The sequence below is a fragment of the Narcine bancroftii genome, chromosome 6 (genome assembly GCF_036971445.1).
Source record: "Narcine bancroftii isolate sNarBan1 chromosome 6, sNarBan1.hap1, whole genome shotgun sequence".
NCBI classification, from domain to species: domain Eukaryota; kingdom Metazoa; phylum Chordata; class Chondrichthyes; order Torpediniformes; family Narcinidae; genus Narcine; species Narcine bancroftii.
Window position 1 is genome coordinate 162,749,495 of NC_091474.1, and position 16,042 is coordinate 162,765,536.

The 16,042-nt window shown below is 45.1% G+C and overlaps 1 long non-coding RNA gene across 2 annotated transcripts in view; it reads left to right on the forward strand.

Annotated features, from left to right (window-relative positions):
• Positions 1–8,392: 8,392 nt before the first annotated feature.
• The window catches only part of LOC138736667 (uncharacterized), a 65,440-nt gene continuing 57,790 nt past the window's right edge, over positions 8,393–16,042 (forward strand). For both annotated transcript variants that reach the window (XR_011340484.1, XR_011340483.1), the window contains exon 1: positions 8,393–8,660. This is a non-coding gene — a long non-coding RNA (uncharacterized lncRNA). The remainder of the gene's footprint in view (positions 8,661–16,042) is intronic.

Sequence of the window (16,042 nt, forward strand, 5' to 3'; positions counted from 1 at the left end):
GGCAGCAGAAGTTGCTGGGACTGAAAAAGGACAAGCTGGCAAGCTTTTAGAAGACAGCCTGGTCAATCCCTTGTGGTTTGTGCAAGAGGAGAGGACTGGCTGTCTACTGTTTCACTTGGAATAAGAGAAACAGAAAGAAACTCTGTGGTGACCTGAAATAAAGAGGTTATCATCTGGAGAATCCTGAGGGGATAAGATTCGTCAGCAAGACACTGAGGTGACTGATAGAAGTACATCAGTTGTGGATGTCCTGGAACAACACATCTCTCTGTGAAAACCAACAAGAACCTTCCTGAGCGGTAACCATTTACCTTTTGAGCATCAAAGCCTGGTGAACTTTAAACATGTTAAATTCTGTGCACAGTGTAAGAATTGCCTGCAACCAGTGAACTTGGAAGAATGAGAAATGAGATTGGATTGTGAACCAAAGAACTTTTCTGAACACACACACATTACATACATGTGCGCTTAGAATTAAAAGGGGGTTAAGTTAGGTAAAGACAGTTAATAGTGATAAGTTAAAGTGTAATTAACAGTAACTTTTGTTTAAGTAACCATTTGTCTTGGTGAATATCTATTGCTGCTGGGTTTATGGGTCGTCTGGGCTCATAACATTTTATGGGAGATTGCCCGGGAGCACCGATGGCATAGGGATTACTTAAAGTGGCATGTGAATGGAAAGTAAAAGGTTGACAACCATTGATGCTTTTTTCAGAGCCATGCTCATGATACTGAGCATCTTCTTTAAAGTAAACAATTTTTAAAAAAGAAACAAATTAACACTGTGTCACAATAATAGTCAAGATTACACACCTTTTACTAGTTTCTCTTCAACTCCACTATCCAACCCAATCTTCACCAGGTGCAACACAGATGGCATAGTGGGGCAGCAAAATTAGCATAAATTCTATATCCTTGTCAATAAATCCAGAAACAAGAACTATCCCTTCAGGAAGCAATCTTTCACTTACCACTCCAATTTTCTCCTTTAAGATTATCCAAAAAAAGTGCAAAGCAGAATTGCATACCTACAATTTGAGTCACCACTGAACACTCATCACATGGAGAGGAGTGAAACACTGAGGTCTGCCCTGAAAAAGGGTTCAGGCCGAAATATCAGTTACTCACCTTTACCTCCTATGGACCCTGTGAGACCTGCTGATTGAAGGTCTTCAGCATTCCTGTGTTTTTACTCATCACACTGAAAATACTGCCAAGTGAGCAGGCCAACCCTGAATCAATGGGGCAGAGCAGGAATCGTCCCATTGGGAAAAGTAGACCTTAAGCTACTGTAACCTGGCAATGGAGAGAGTTATGCAGGCCTACAACCAGTGGAAACTATAAAAGCACTAGAACCAGACCAGATGTAATTGAGAATGGTGGTAAATTATACACTCAGTAATAGAGAGGTGTAGTGAATCACTGAGCATCTCATCTTCAATCTTTGTGGAACCAATCACATTAACAAACAAGTCAAATTTAGAGTATTTGCAAGCATCTCTCCAAGAGATATTGAAGGTATCTGATTCAGCTTCTAACATTAATAGATCCCGGTGTTTGCCTATTTAGCGCAAATGAAGAGAAGAGCACAAAAGATACCACAAAAGGCAACTGAAACAGAAGGACACAACTGTATCTAACTTAACCCTATTAACTCCCCTCTCCCACCCAGTTAAGGTAAAGCAGCAGAAGCTAATGATTGCACATAGCAAAACACATTCATAAATTATTTAGCAAACAGAGAAACCTGGGGTACATACTTCCTTGAAAGTAGAAACTCAGGTGAACAAGGTGGTGGAGAATTCAGAGTACATAGCACAAAGGTTGGGACATTGTGATTCAGCTGCACAGGTGTGGGCAGGCAGTTCTGATCACCCAGCTACAGAAAAGACATCAATAAATTGAAAGGGGTGCAGAGGAGAATCACCAGGATGTTGATGGGACGTCGAGTGAAAGTCAGACAGATGGGGTCTGGAAGGAAAGAAAACTGAAAATGTATCTTTTAGAGGCTAACAAATCATGTGGGGCATGGTCAAAGTGAATGTTCAGTCATTTTTTCCCAGGGCGGATGATTCTATAACTAAGGCCATTGGTTTAAAATGAGAGGAATAAGATTTCAGAATCAGTGTTGTCATGACCATAAAATAGTTTTGTGGCAAATATTGCTATAACTAAGATTTCAAAAATAAATAAATAGTGCAAGAAAATAAGAGAAAGTTAGGTCGTCTCTGTAGTTCACTGTCTATTCAGAAATCTGATGGCAATAGGGAAGAAGATGTCCTTGTGAGACTAGGTGCTCAGCTTCAGGCTCCTGTTCCTCTTCCCTGATTCCAGCAGAGTGAAGAGGGCATGTCCTGGGTAATGGTGGCCCTTAAGATTAGAGATTGCATTCTTAAGACACTGCCTCTTGTTGATGTCCTCGACAGAGTGAAGACTGGTGCCCATGATGTTGCTAGCTAAATTAACAAGATGGAAAATTTTCATGTCTTGAGCATTGACACTTCTGTACCAGACAGTGAGATATCTAGTCAGAATGCTCTCCATGCTTTGCCTGTAGAAATTTTCAAGTGTCTTTGGTGATATATCAAATCTCCTCAAACCCCTCTTAAAGTCTAGCCACTGGCGAGCCTTCTTTGTGATTGCATTGACATGGAGGCCCCTGTAGAGATCAGAGATGCTGAGACCCAGGAATTGAATACTTGACTCTCTCCACTGCTAACCCTTCAATGAGGACTGGTTTGCATTCTCCTAGTTTCCTACTGAAGTCCTCCATCTGCTCCTTGGTTCTGCTAACATTGAGTGCAAATTTGTTGAGACACCACTCAACTAGCTGATCTATCTTTATCCTGTCCACTTCCTCATTGCCATCTGCAATTTTTCTGATGACTGTGGTGGCAAATTTTTAGAAGGCATTTGAATTTTACCTAGCCACACAGTCATCGTTGTAAAGTGAGTAGAGAAGTATGCTAAGCATGCATCCTTGAGGTGCACCTATGTTGATCATCAGCAGGGAGGAGACATTGTTTCCAATTCCTTCTGAATGTGGTCTTCTAATGAGAAAGTCAAGGATCCAGTTGCAGTGTAGGGTTTAAGATTTAAGGGAAGGATATCCAAGAGGTAAAACAGTGGCACTGCAGGACTTGCTGTCACAGCAGTCCTGCCACTGGTGTGGACCCAGGAGAGAGGAAACACAGTGCTGCTCTGAAGGGTTCAACCATCAGGTCCTAAAGCTGGTGGCTTCATACAGGCATTAAGTGGCCTGTTTGAGGAGCAAATGATGTTTTTAAACCATGGGTCTGTGCCCAAGATGACAGTGCCAGTGCTTGGCAGCAACTAGGAGAGGTTGCAGACTCTGGGAAAGCAGCAAACAGGCGCAGGCCACCAGAAAAACTAGGAGAACACCCCCTGTTGAGGAGAAGCAGAGGAGATGACCTGGTAGCAGACCAGAGAGGGGCTCAATGGCTGAGGCAACTTGTACGCAAGGGACCTGCACAAGCTGCTGGACAGTGGCCTATGGGAGTCAGGTATTGGAGCCAGGATTTGAGATGTTGCTATGGGGCACAAATGTCTCATAAAAGGCCTCAGGTGCTAAAGGCTTGCTGATAGCGTCAGAGGTTTTTATCTGGAGCTAGGGTTGCCAAAAATTTGAACGGGAATCTGTGCGGCTGCAGAAGCACTGGTGGAGAATCCACAGACACTCAGTGACTCTTTTGCTTCTCTTTCTTTAAGTGCGCCAGGCAAAATTTATGGCGACTCTTTGTCTGCCTTATGGAAGACAGAAGGCGATTTTGTATAATATTGCATGTAATGTTCTATTACGTGACAATAAATAAATCTTGAATTTTTTTTTGACACATAGGGTGGTACATATCTGGAACAAGTTGCCAGAGGAAACTGTCAAAGCTGCACAATTACAATGTTCAAAAGACATTTTGACAGACTTGCGAATAGGAAGGACCTAGACAGATTATGACTTAGTGCAAGGAGGAGTTGGGCCAAATGCCATTTTCTATGCTGACTCAATGAATAGAGCTCAGCTCAAATTCCACAGAACTACCTTTCATTGAATCTCATCTCAGTCACATTCCAAGACCACATCTGGATTCAGATTCCTGGATCGTTGGGAGTTGATTCAGGTGAGATGGAAGGTGTTCACGTGCTGATGGGGAGGGTTTAAATAAATATGGCAGGGGGCAGGAATCTATGCAGGGAGACAGAGGGATACAGAATGGAGACAGTAGGACTATAAGAAACGAAAATTAACAGGAAGGTTAAAAATTCAAAACCAAGGAACAAAAAGGCCTACTTTGTGGTCCAATTCAAAAAGGACTGGTTCTGTCTCAGTACAAAGAACATTGGCAGTAAGATCAATGAACTCAGAACAGGTTTTCAAAGATTGCATCTGCTGCAAAAATAAAATGGCAAAGGCAGCTCAGCCTTGTTAAGTGAACCCTGGATTGCTCCAACACCACAAAAGACCATGTGTGCAATTACAGTCACGTTTTTGTGCATGAGGATAAGTACGAGTACTTATTATCTTTTGTGTTTATAGTCTATCTTTAATTCAATTATGTGTACCATTATAGTTGTTTTTTTTTTTAAAGAAAAAACGAGGTATCTGTTCAGCTGCAACAAATGAGAATGTTGCTGCATCCGTACATTGTATATGGTTTATGTAATAAACCCTTCAGCTCACAAGGGAAATCAGGGATAACATTAAAACCAAAAAAGGGCATGTAAATTGGCTAAGGAGACAACTTGACGACTGGAAGAAATTTAGAATTCAGAGTAAGACAAATTAGAAGGGGGAAATGGAGTACAAGAGGAAATTTGCAGGGAAAACAAAAACTGACTGCAAAACGAGTTAAAACAAATGTCAATCCCTTGCAGTCAAATCAAAGGTATTCATTTTGAAAACAAAGAGATGACAGATCAGTAGAATAAATTCTGTTTTCACCAAACAAGATACAAATAACATTCCGAGAATGCTCAGGGAGCAAGGAATGAGCACAAAGGAGGAAATTGTTATCCGTCATGAAATTGTATGAGATAAATTGATGACATTGGAATTCGATAAATCCCAGGGCATGATAGTATGCATCACAAAATACTTAAAGAGCTAGCTCTAGAGATAGTGAATGCACCAATGAGGCCTTTTTCCTCAATTACTTTCAAAACTTGTGGATTTTAGGGTTTTTTTTAAACCTTATTGTTATTATTGGTAGTAGTGGACTTCTTAACCTGGCCAGCAGCCCTCATAGGGTAGGGTTTGATTCTTAGTGGAGAATTTTTTTTCTTTTTTTCTAATCAATAACAGGTTCATATGTACTTTGTTGTTATTTGATATTTGTTACTCATTATTAATTTGCTTTATTATCTTATGTACCAATGTATTTTGCACATGTTAAAATCAATAAAAAGATTGAAAAAGAATTAAGAATACACCAATGAATTTTTCCAATATTCTCTGTATTCTATATCAGTCACTTTAGATGAGACAGTCACCAATGTGACACCATTTTTTAAGTGGGGAAAAGAGAAACCAAGGAATTATTAACTACTTAGCCAGACTTCAATCGTGGGGAAAATGCAGTCAGTTATTAAAGAAGACAATGAGATAGACAACAGACTTGCCAAGGCAAATAGCGCCTTTGGAAGACTACACAAAAGAGAATGGAAAGACAACCAACCGAAAAACCTCACAAAGATTAGCGTATACAGAGCCGTTGTCATACCCACACTCCTGTTCAGCTCCGAATCATGGGTCATCTACCGGCATCACCTACAGCACCTAGAACAATTCCACCAGCCTTGTCTCCGCTCCATCCTCAACATTCATTGGAGCGACTTCATCACCAACATCAAAGTACTCGAGATGGCAGAGGCCGACAGCATCGAATCCATGCTGCTGAAGATCCAACTGAGCTGGGTAGGTCACGTCTCCAGAATGGAGGACCATCGCCTTCCCAAGATCGTGTTCTATGGCGAGCTCTCCACTGGCCACTGAGACAGAGGTGCACCAAAGAAGAGGTACAAGGACTGCTTAAAGAAATCTCTTGGTGCCTGCGACATTGACCACCGCCAGTGGGCTGATATCGCCTCAAACCGCGCATCTTGGCGCCTCACAGTTCGGCGGGCAGCAACCTCCTTTGAAGAAGACTGCAGAGCCCACCTCACTGACAAAAGACAAAGGAGGAAAAACCCAACACCCAAGCCCAACCAACCAATTTTCCCTTGCAACCGTGTCTGACTGTCCCGCATCGGACTTGTCAGCCACAAACGAGCCTGCAGCTGACGTGGACATTACCCCTCCATTAATCTTCATCCGCGAAGCCAAGCCAAAGAATTGCTGCACATTTGCAGATGAGTGACTGGATTAGTCCAAGTCAGCATAGATTTAAGAAAGGGAAATCATGCTTGACAAATCTTTTATTTTCTTTTGTGATGGAACCTGAAGAGTGAACAATGGTGAACAAGTTGAAGTGGTGCTTTTGGTAAGGCCCCTCACGAGAGATTGGTATGCAAAATTAGAGATCATGTTGTAGACGTGAGCTATTGACACGAGAGAAAAATGTTTGGCAGGCATAAAGTGGAAATAAATGGGTCCTTTTCAGTTATTAGCAGGGTGCCACAAGGTTCAATGCTGGAACCCCTGCTATTTACAAAATACATTAATGATCTAGCTAAAGGAATTAAATGTAATGACTCTTAAGTTTGCAGATGACACAAAACTGAGTGGGAGTACAGCTGTGAGGAAGATTCCAAGAAGCTGCAGGGTGACTTAGACAGATTACGAAAGTGGGCAAATGCATCAGCCAGTATAATGTAAGTAAATATGAGGTTATCCACTTTAGTAGCAATAACAGACAGGTAAATTATTATATCACATGGTGACAAATTAAGAAAATGGAGGGGGAATGCAGTAAGACCTTGTTGATATGGTTCATCGGTCATTGAAGATAGAATAGGTACAGCAGGCAGTTAAGGAAAAAAAATGGCATATCGGCCTTTATTCTGAGAGGTTTTGAATTGAGAAGCAGAAGGATCTTGCTGTAGTTCTGTGGAGCCTCAGTGAAGCCACACCTTCAGTGTTGTGCAGAGTTTTGGTCTCTGAATTTGACGAAGGGATGGCTATTGAGGGAATGCAACAAAGGTTCACCAAGTTTATTTCTGAGATGGTACGACTCGCTTATGAAGAAAGGCTGGATACTTTAAGGCAGTTGTTTTCAAACTTTTTCTTTCCACTCACATACCACTTTAAGTAATCCCTATGACATAGGTGCTCCTTGATGAGTTAGGGATTACTCGTTGGGGTGGGGGGGGGAGTGGTGAAAAAAAAGGTTGAGAACCACTGCTCAAGACCCCAATTGCTACTTAAATATTTTGCTTGAAGAAAACGTCATTGGCCCATTTCCTTTGGAGTTATGAAACCGTGCACATAACAAGTCAATTAGATACAATTAAAATAGTAGTTTTCAAACTTTTTCTTTCCACCCACATACCACTTTAAGTAATCCCTTACTAATCACAGAACACTGCAATCACTTAAAGTGGTATGTGAATGGAAAGAAAAGTTTGAAAACCACTGCTCAAGGATTATACTCATTGGAATTTGGAATAGAGGGAATCTCATGGAGATGTATAAAATTAAGACTGGACAAGACAGGATGAACCTTCCCAATGTTGGGAAAGTCCAGGATAAGAGGTCACTGTCTAATGTGAAATATTTAGGACTGAGATGAGGAGAAACTCCTTCAATCAGGAATTCAGAACTTGTTGAGCTTCTTAGTACAGAAAGTTGTTGAGGTCAGTTCATTAGATATAGATAGGAAGTTCGCTCTGGCCCTTTTAACTAAAGCGATCAAGGGTGTGTAAATAAAGCAGGAAAAGGGTACTGAGGTCACAAGATCAGTCATGATTGTATTGAATGGTGTTGCAGGCTCAAATGGCTGACTGGTCAACTTCTGCACCTATAGTTTAGGTCCAACTTCTATAAAGCTACTTTCAGCGAGCTACAGCAAATCAAGATCAGTTGTGATCCACAACAAAGACAAAAGCCAATGAATGACTTCAGCCAACTAGCCGATAATCAGTCTATCAGCAGGGAAGTCTGAATGGCAAATCCATGTTTTTGGCTGTGGCATGAATGTGGAGGTGGAGTGGCTGACCCGGGGCCTAGAGGGACGTGGTCATTAATGTGGTCATTAAATTTCACTTGTCTACCTCGTAACCAGAGGACTACTTTATAAATGCATCAAATACCTGCTTCCAACAATAAAAGTGAAATAGAGCTCTTTCACAAGTGGGTTTTATCCACAATTCCCTGCTTATTTTCGAAAATGATCAGGTGTATTTCTGGCTTTCAACTTCTAACCCATTAATGCAAGGCACTGATCATCACGCTTTTCTCCAAGTTTAATAGCTAGACATCACTTTCTTTCAGTAAGTGCAGTGATCATGATTCACCAGCCACCAGCAGAGACAATGCATCACGTGAATGTGCATCACTTTCCTGGCCTGGAGCCATGCGCTGGAGCGCAGCGCACCTCTGAAATCGGATACACCGAGAAGGATACACTCCTGCAACGTCGTGCGAGTTCACAAATCAAGCCCAGCGGGGGTTTCCGAATGAGGTACCACCATCGAGCCGAATGAGAAAAGTGAGCGGACGCGTCCAAATCCGCTGTTCTGTTTGGATACTTCACACCTTTTGTCCAAATAGCGTCCCATTAAACACCGATTTGGGAAACGTCTCAATGACGGTTTTCTGTCCATCTCCAAATGCGGAGTTCAACTGGGACAAAGTAAAATGCAAAACATTCCGTTCCTCCAAAGCACATGCTGACCCGTTGGAGATTGGTCGGAAAACGGAATGCAGTTTAATGTGGACCGCAAACTCAAGCGACTTACAACTTCATCTTTAATCCAGTTTGTTGTGAACTGCAAAATCTCGCATTAACCCCCCTCCAATTACTCAGAAGGATTTTAAACTTTAAAAACTAAGCCGTTTCAGAGCACAGGGGTGTGAACACCTCACCACCAGATTAAATCCCACACCAGGCAACAAAAACTCTCGCCCCACCCCTTCCATGAACCTTGGAGTCTGAATAGTCATGAGCTCCAAGTCACACTTACTTTCACTGGGCACGGTCCAAATTCCTCGCCAACCCCTCCACCCTCATCCCGTGAGGAGCATCGCAACAGGAGCCAACATTGTTCTCCCCGTTGCAGTGGTTCAAGTGGAAAGGGTGAACAATTCACCTCAGTGCGTGAGAGCAAATTAAATCGGCCGGCGCCTTCTGCGGGATGGGAATAACATTAAGACGAGGCAAGTTTGTCCCGAGGGAAGGAGGGAGAAACTCCTCCAAGCAATGCCCCCGGCTGCTACTCTCCCATACACACACGCCGAGGGAGGGTCAGGGGGAAGGCGGGTCCCAGGCCGCGGGAGACCTACAGCTCGCGTACCCTACCTGTGCTGGGGGCAGCGAATCGTCTTCCTTCCTCCCACCTCCCCCTCTCTCTCTCTCTCTCTCCAGCCGCCGCCGCCTCCTCTCGGCCGAGGAGGCGAGCAGCGGAAGGAGGGGCGACGATGCAGCTGCGAAGCGGCGGCGCTCCCTGCTTGTCTGGGAGCTTGGGGCCGGGGGAAGGCGGTGTGAGCGCGACGGCTGGGCGGCCATGTTGGCGGGAGTTTGGACCGGCGGGTCTCTCACCTGCACGGCCCGGGAGCTGGGGCCAGCTGTGGGGGACAGGGCCCGCTCGATGCCGCAACCAAGATCTTGCAGATCACGAGCAGGAGTCGTGCGGCGGCCGGCGGCGCGTTCTCATTGCCGGGGAAGACCAGTCGCTGCGGCTCATTCAGCCGCCGGCTTCACCGATTGCGGATCCGTCGCCCTCGCGGGCTCAGCAAATCCAGCGCTTCCCTCTTCTTCCCCCCACACCAGCACAGACTTGCTCCCGCACTTCCCATTTACTTTAGATCCCGTTACTCCTCTCGCATTTGCTCATGTTATTTCCACACCCTTCCCCAGACGGTCACGCTCTGCTTGTGTTCTTTACCATATTACTCTAGTTCCTACATGAAATCTATGCATTTCCAACGTTTTGTTCTCAAGGGAGATGATTTGGGGAATATCGGGGTGGGTGGCAGCAGAGTGTTTTGTGGAGTTCGTTTTATTTCCATACTGATGCTTTACATTGCGTTATGGTCGATGGTCCTTCATTCCCATTTCTGCACGCTATCCAGCGCACCGAAAGATGATTTTGCACTTTACCGTCGAGTTACTTGCTCTCAAATGGGACCCTCCCCCCCCCTCCCTCCCCTCCCTTCCCCCCCCCTCCCTCCCCTCCCTTCCCCCCCCCTCCCTCCCCTCCCTTCCCCCCCCCTCCCTCCCCTCCCTTCCCCCCCCCCTCCCTCCCCTCCCTTCCCCCCCCCCTCCCTCCCCTCCCTTCCCCCCCCCCTCCCTCCCCTCCCTTCCCCCCCCCCTCCCTCCCCTCCCTTCCCCCCCCCTCCCTCCCCTCCCTTCCCCCCCCCTCCCTCCCCTCCCTTCCCCCCCCCTCCCTCCCCTCCCTTCCCCCCCCCTCCCTCCCCTCCCTTCCCCCCCCCTCCCTCCCCTCCCTTCCCCCCCCCTCCCTCCCCTCCCTTCCCCCCCCCTCCCTTCCCCCCTCCCCCCTCCTCTTCCCCCCCCCCCCTCCTGCTGGATGGCTGGCGACAATCCAAAGGTTGGGGTTGGTTGAGGCACTTCATCTCCCTCTCCACCCCTCCACATGGCCACATCCAACCACAACTTGCCCAGCTATTTCAGGAACCAGAGCGTTTCTGAGGTGGTGACCAGGGGACTTTGAGTTGCACTGCTTGGTTGACCAAATTCCGGACAGGACACTCTCTTACTTCCCGAAATAACTGACAATATTGAAAGCCCCCCTCTCCGAAAGGGCTCGGCGGGGGTATTGAAATACTCCCGAGCTCGTGAGAAGTTCCACAGCGATTCCAGCAAGAAAATGTGCAAACCCGTTCACACGTTTTCCTGCGGACTTCTGCAGATTTCTGAAGAATCTTGAAGTTCCTGGAAAGTGTAGATTGACGCGCCTGAATCAACGTTGCATCCGTCGTGTTTGGAAGCAGTTGCCAGGACTCGACTCAGCCCCCCACCCACACACATTTCCATTTGGGATTCCATTCAGGATCAAAGCGTTGGGTTGATGAGTCAGAACCCTAAGTCGCACAGCTCGTTTGAATGCAGTGCCTGTAGTGGTTTGTGCCAAAGTTGAGGAAATAATCCAATGCCTCAAAAACTCAATCAAACCTTACACAAATCCATATACAAACTGTCCCTAATCTGACCATGCCTTTCCAAATATATCATAATCCTGCAATAAACAAGGTTTTCCTCACATTGCTTTTGTTCCTTTGCCAACCACTTCCATGGCCCTGGTTCTTGACCTCAGAGAATGGAAACAATTTCTCACCTTCCACCCTGTTAATTCCTTTTATGATCTTAACTCTATCTTATCCCTTCATAATCTTCTGTTTCAAAGAGAACAATCACAGTTTATCGATATACCACAACTCTCACGTTCCTGTATTAATTTGAATAAATCTCTTCTTTCAAGCATTCACACCCTTTCTGAAGGGTGGCACCAAGTAATGGAGATAACATTTTAATGTGCTCAATAAAGATTCATTGTGATATCCTTATCCTTATATGAATGATTGAATGAAGCCCAGGATCAAGCATGGACTTTGTTACCTCTTTCAACTTGTCACTGTTCCAACAAATTAATGCACATCCATCCATTTAAATTGCCTTATTCTCTACCCCTTTCAGAATCACGCATGCAAGTTTATATTAGCCTCTTCTCATTCATTCTATCAAAATGTAACACTTCACATTTCTCAGCATTAAATTTAATCTTCCACCTACTTGACTACTCTCATTGAAATGTACTGTATTTCTATCCTCTTCAGTTCATTGCACCTTTGAATTGTAGAGCACACTGAAATCAAACTCACCAAGAGAATTTACCCTGGGCAATTCTACTATGCATATTTCTCCAGTCCATTTTGGTGTACTGTAATCCTGAGAATAAATTATGCACATCTGTTTCAATGGTTTTCTCAATAACTTATCAGTCCCTGCTTTGTCCCTGTGACCTTAGCATTTTTCTACAATTGTGCATTGCCGAAATTTTTGATGGATTATCTATTGATATTCCCAAGATAAAATTATATTTGAAAAATTTTGTAGTTTAAAATCAACACCCCCACCGTGCAAACAGCCAACAATCCATAACTATGAAGTCATTTTGTATTTTTTAATTTTAATATACAGATGTTTGCTTCTCCACTTTTGTAGGTTTAGAAGAGGCTGATAGGACCAATGTAGAAACTCCAGACTCTGCCACAGATGGGGTGAAGGACTAGGTATTTTGTGGGGTGATGCTTTTCCCACCACTTGCCCTGAGTTTCTGTGTGCACCTGGTACAATGGCTGCAGGATTCTTTATGCCACCTTGAACACTCCTCCACTTTGAATGGTCATGGACCAATGCTTCCAGAAATCAGTCTGGTGATGTTACATTTTGTCATTGAAGCTTTGAGTATATCCTTGTATCTGCCTGATAATCTCCTCTTGTGACAAAGTTTGGAAAAGAGCTTGTTTCAGGAGTCTGGTGTTGGGCATGCCACTGACATGATGTGCATGATCTATCCAACTGAGACCATGACAATGACAAATTAAACAAAATTATATTTTCATTCTTTATATAGTCATTCAAACCATGATTGCTTGAGAGCTCAAAATCCAAGGTAATTTGAAGAATCAATTAATTGCCATTCAAATTGTCCTCAAGGTTCTATTTGTTTTGGTTTTATGTAATGCCAATATAAACAAAGAGTTATCATCGATATCTGAACAGCGATTACATATTTGCCATAAATTCTATTATTCTTTAGAGGCCTTGGGTAGAAATGTATTTGTGAGTTCTGTAAACCAAGTTACTTTCATCTTACAGCCAAACAGCCTTCAAAACAATTTTCCTAGATATATCAGACATGGCTCATTACATTTACACCTGCATTTTATAGAACTATATTATGCAAAGGAAAGTGGATAAGGAAGAATAGCAAGAACACTTCCCCTTGAATGATGAAGATTGAGAGCAAGGAAATAATGGAGCAGGAAAAAAAGCCTTGAGGTCAGAACCATTTTGGGTCAATTAGTTCTGTATTCTAAAAAAAGTTATATAACTACTTCAAATATTCCCAGAATCGTTGGCAGGTTAAATTATTAGCACCCATTGTACTGGGCTTTTCACAATGCACATTGGTACTTCCAGTCTGATCCATGGCTTCCGGACACTTCAAGTACATAATTGCCCTAAAAAAAAACTGGTCAGCTCTGAAATGACTAAATATTTCCAGACTCTAAGTACATAACATGCTCTAAAGGAACAGAATGGATAAATCTGAAATTGTAGTGGCTGTGTAGCAGGCCGAGTGGGCGCTTAGCGCGGTAATGTGATCCCCCACCATCAGTGCAATGCACTGGCGTGCTAGCAGTACTGAGTGCCGAGGGACAGCATGTTGATCAGCTGGGTCTCCTGCTGAAAGGCACGGGACGTTAACAAGTCTCAGTTTAAACCTGCTGGTCCCGTGAACCAGCAGCTGTCTCTTAACAAGGTCTCACCTTGTCCTGTGGAGCCCAGGACAGGCAGGAAATAAAAGCCACTTGTAAAGCTTCAATAAAACAATCAAGTTGATTACTCTGGTGTGTGTTTGTATTTCTTTAGTAGCTCTACTGTAGTAGCCGCTACAAAATGATTTTAAATGTTTAAATAATAATTTACACCATAATATTTGTTATCTACCATTATCACATTGTGACTCTTTAAATATATTTATGAATTCTCTCAGTTATCCAATGATGCATCCCCCAGATAGTTTCAACTTAACCAGTGAAAGGCTGAACTTGCTGGAATGCTCATGTTGCTGACCTTCAGGAGCTCAAGTCTGGGAGCAGTGCAGTGGTCCTGGTTTGCAGATGCCATCGCAGGAGTTGCTGAGGGAGGTTATGGCATTTGTCTGTTTTGCCTTCAAAGCCTATTTTCATATAGATATATGTTAGCACAATCAGCTTTAATGGCTATCTGCTTTTGTTGCTTGATCAGTATGTGGAATGGTGGGGGTTGGCATATAATCCCAAATCTAACAACAAAGATCGTCTGATGTACTTTTGGATCACATGTCACAAGATCAACAATGGAAGACCATAATTTCTTCCTCAATAAAGTGCCTTGGGCTTCAGAAACCGTCATATTGTAGCACGCCGAGTGACCACGCAAGTAAATGAGCCGAATCACCACAACTCGCGGCCTGTCCAAGATGGCATTGGCTCTCCTTCACTGCCAAGAAGGAGCCCACGCCTAGTGCCATGTGTGGTTAAGGAGCCCTTGACTTCCAGGTAGCAGCCAGCTGGCCAGAGAGCAACACCGTAACACGACGATGTCACTTCTGGAAGTCGGAGGGTACGTCATCGGAAGTGGCCGATTCCAACGTTTTGGAACCAGCATTGATCATAAGAAAATGCAGCAACTGGCTGAATCCACAGTTGCAGCGCCTGCGACCAACGTGGTGGATGTAAATCTCCCACCTATTTGGGCAAGCCAGCCCGGGAACTGGCTTCAGCTGGCTGAGTCACAATTCCACATCAGGGGAATCCTTTCAGAGGACACCAAGTTTTGGCACGTTGTCAGCACCCTAGACACCGCCACAGCTGCAAAAGTAAGCTGATTCATAGAAAACCCACCAATGGAGCACAAGTACGAGCAGTTTCAATGTTTTACTCCTCGATACCATAGAGCTCAGCCGGCATGAGCACACCATCAGAATCCTCAACATGCAGGGCTGGGCGACACCAACCCCTCCGAGCTCATGCACAAGATGGCAGCCCTGGCAGACGGGCACACAGACTGTTTCCTATTCGAGGCCCTATTCCTCTCGAAATTACCAGTGCATGTATCCTCAGCACTCTCAGACATGAATTTCAGTGCCCCACACCTCATATCCAAGGAGGCAGATAGGCCACCACCCCGTCCAGCCCAACAGAAACACCAACGGTAGCTGCGGCACAGTGCAACGCAAAGGGAGTGCGGAGAAGAAGAGCGACTACTGTATCTACCACTGCTGATTGGGCAAGAGCGCCTGGCGGTGCACGCCCCCCCCCCCCACCCCCGTGCTTGTACCCCACCACCAAAATCAACACAGCAGCAGTAAACAGGCTGGCCACCTGTCGATAGAGGCCTCAGTGGAAGGCACACAGAAAGGCCTACTCTACCTCAGAGACTAGAGGACCAAGAGGGATTTCCTCATCGATATCGGCGCGGAGATTAGCCTCATACTGCCCATGTACTTTGAGGCGAGAAACAACAGCAAAGGCTTCCCCTGCAAGTGGCCAACAGGTCCTCCATTCCCAGCTACGGCATTCACCTGGTCACCATCCACGTTGCAGATGCTATTTTTCAGTGTGAGTGCATCATCGCGGCTGTGGGACAAGCGCTTCTTGGAATGGATTTCCTCCGGGCTCACCAACCACTGGGAATCCACACCCTGGACCAAGACAAGTACACCTCCCTACTGGCCAAATACCCAGCTCTATTGGCAGCGAACTTCCATGACTCCAACCTGCCATATGGCAGGGAGCACCACATGGAGACTACTGCCCCCCCCCCCCCCCCACCTCGGTGCATGCATGAGCCTGGCACCTCACACCAGAAAAGCACAAACAAGCCAAGGCCAAGTTTGCTGCCATGAAGGTGTTGGGGATTGCCCGCTGTTCCAACAGCCCATGGCCTTCCCACTCCATATGGTGCAGAAAAGCTCTGGCGGGTGGCATCTGTGCAGCAACTACCGATGTCTAAATGGGGCAACAATCCCGGACAGGTACCCCATCTCACACATCCAGAATTTCGCCACAAGACTACAGGACTGCAGGGTATTCTCCAAGGTGGACCTTGTGAAGGGGTACCACCAAATCCTGGTACATCCC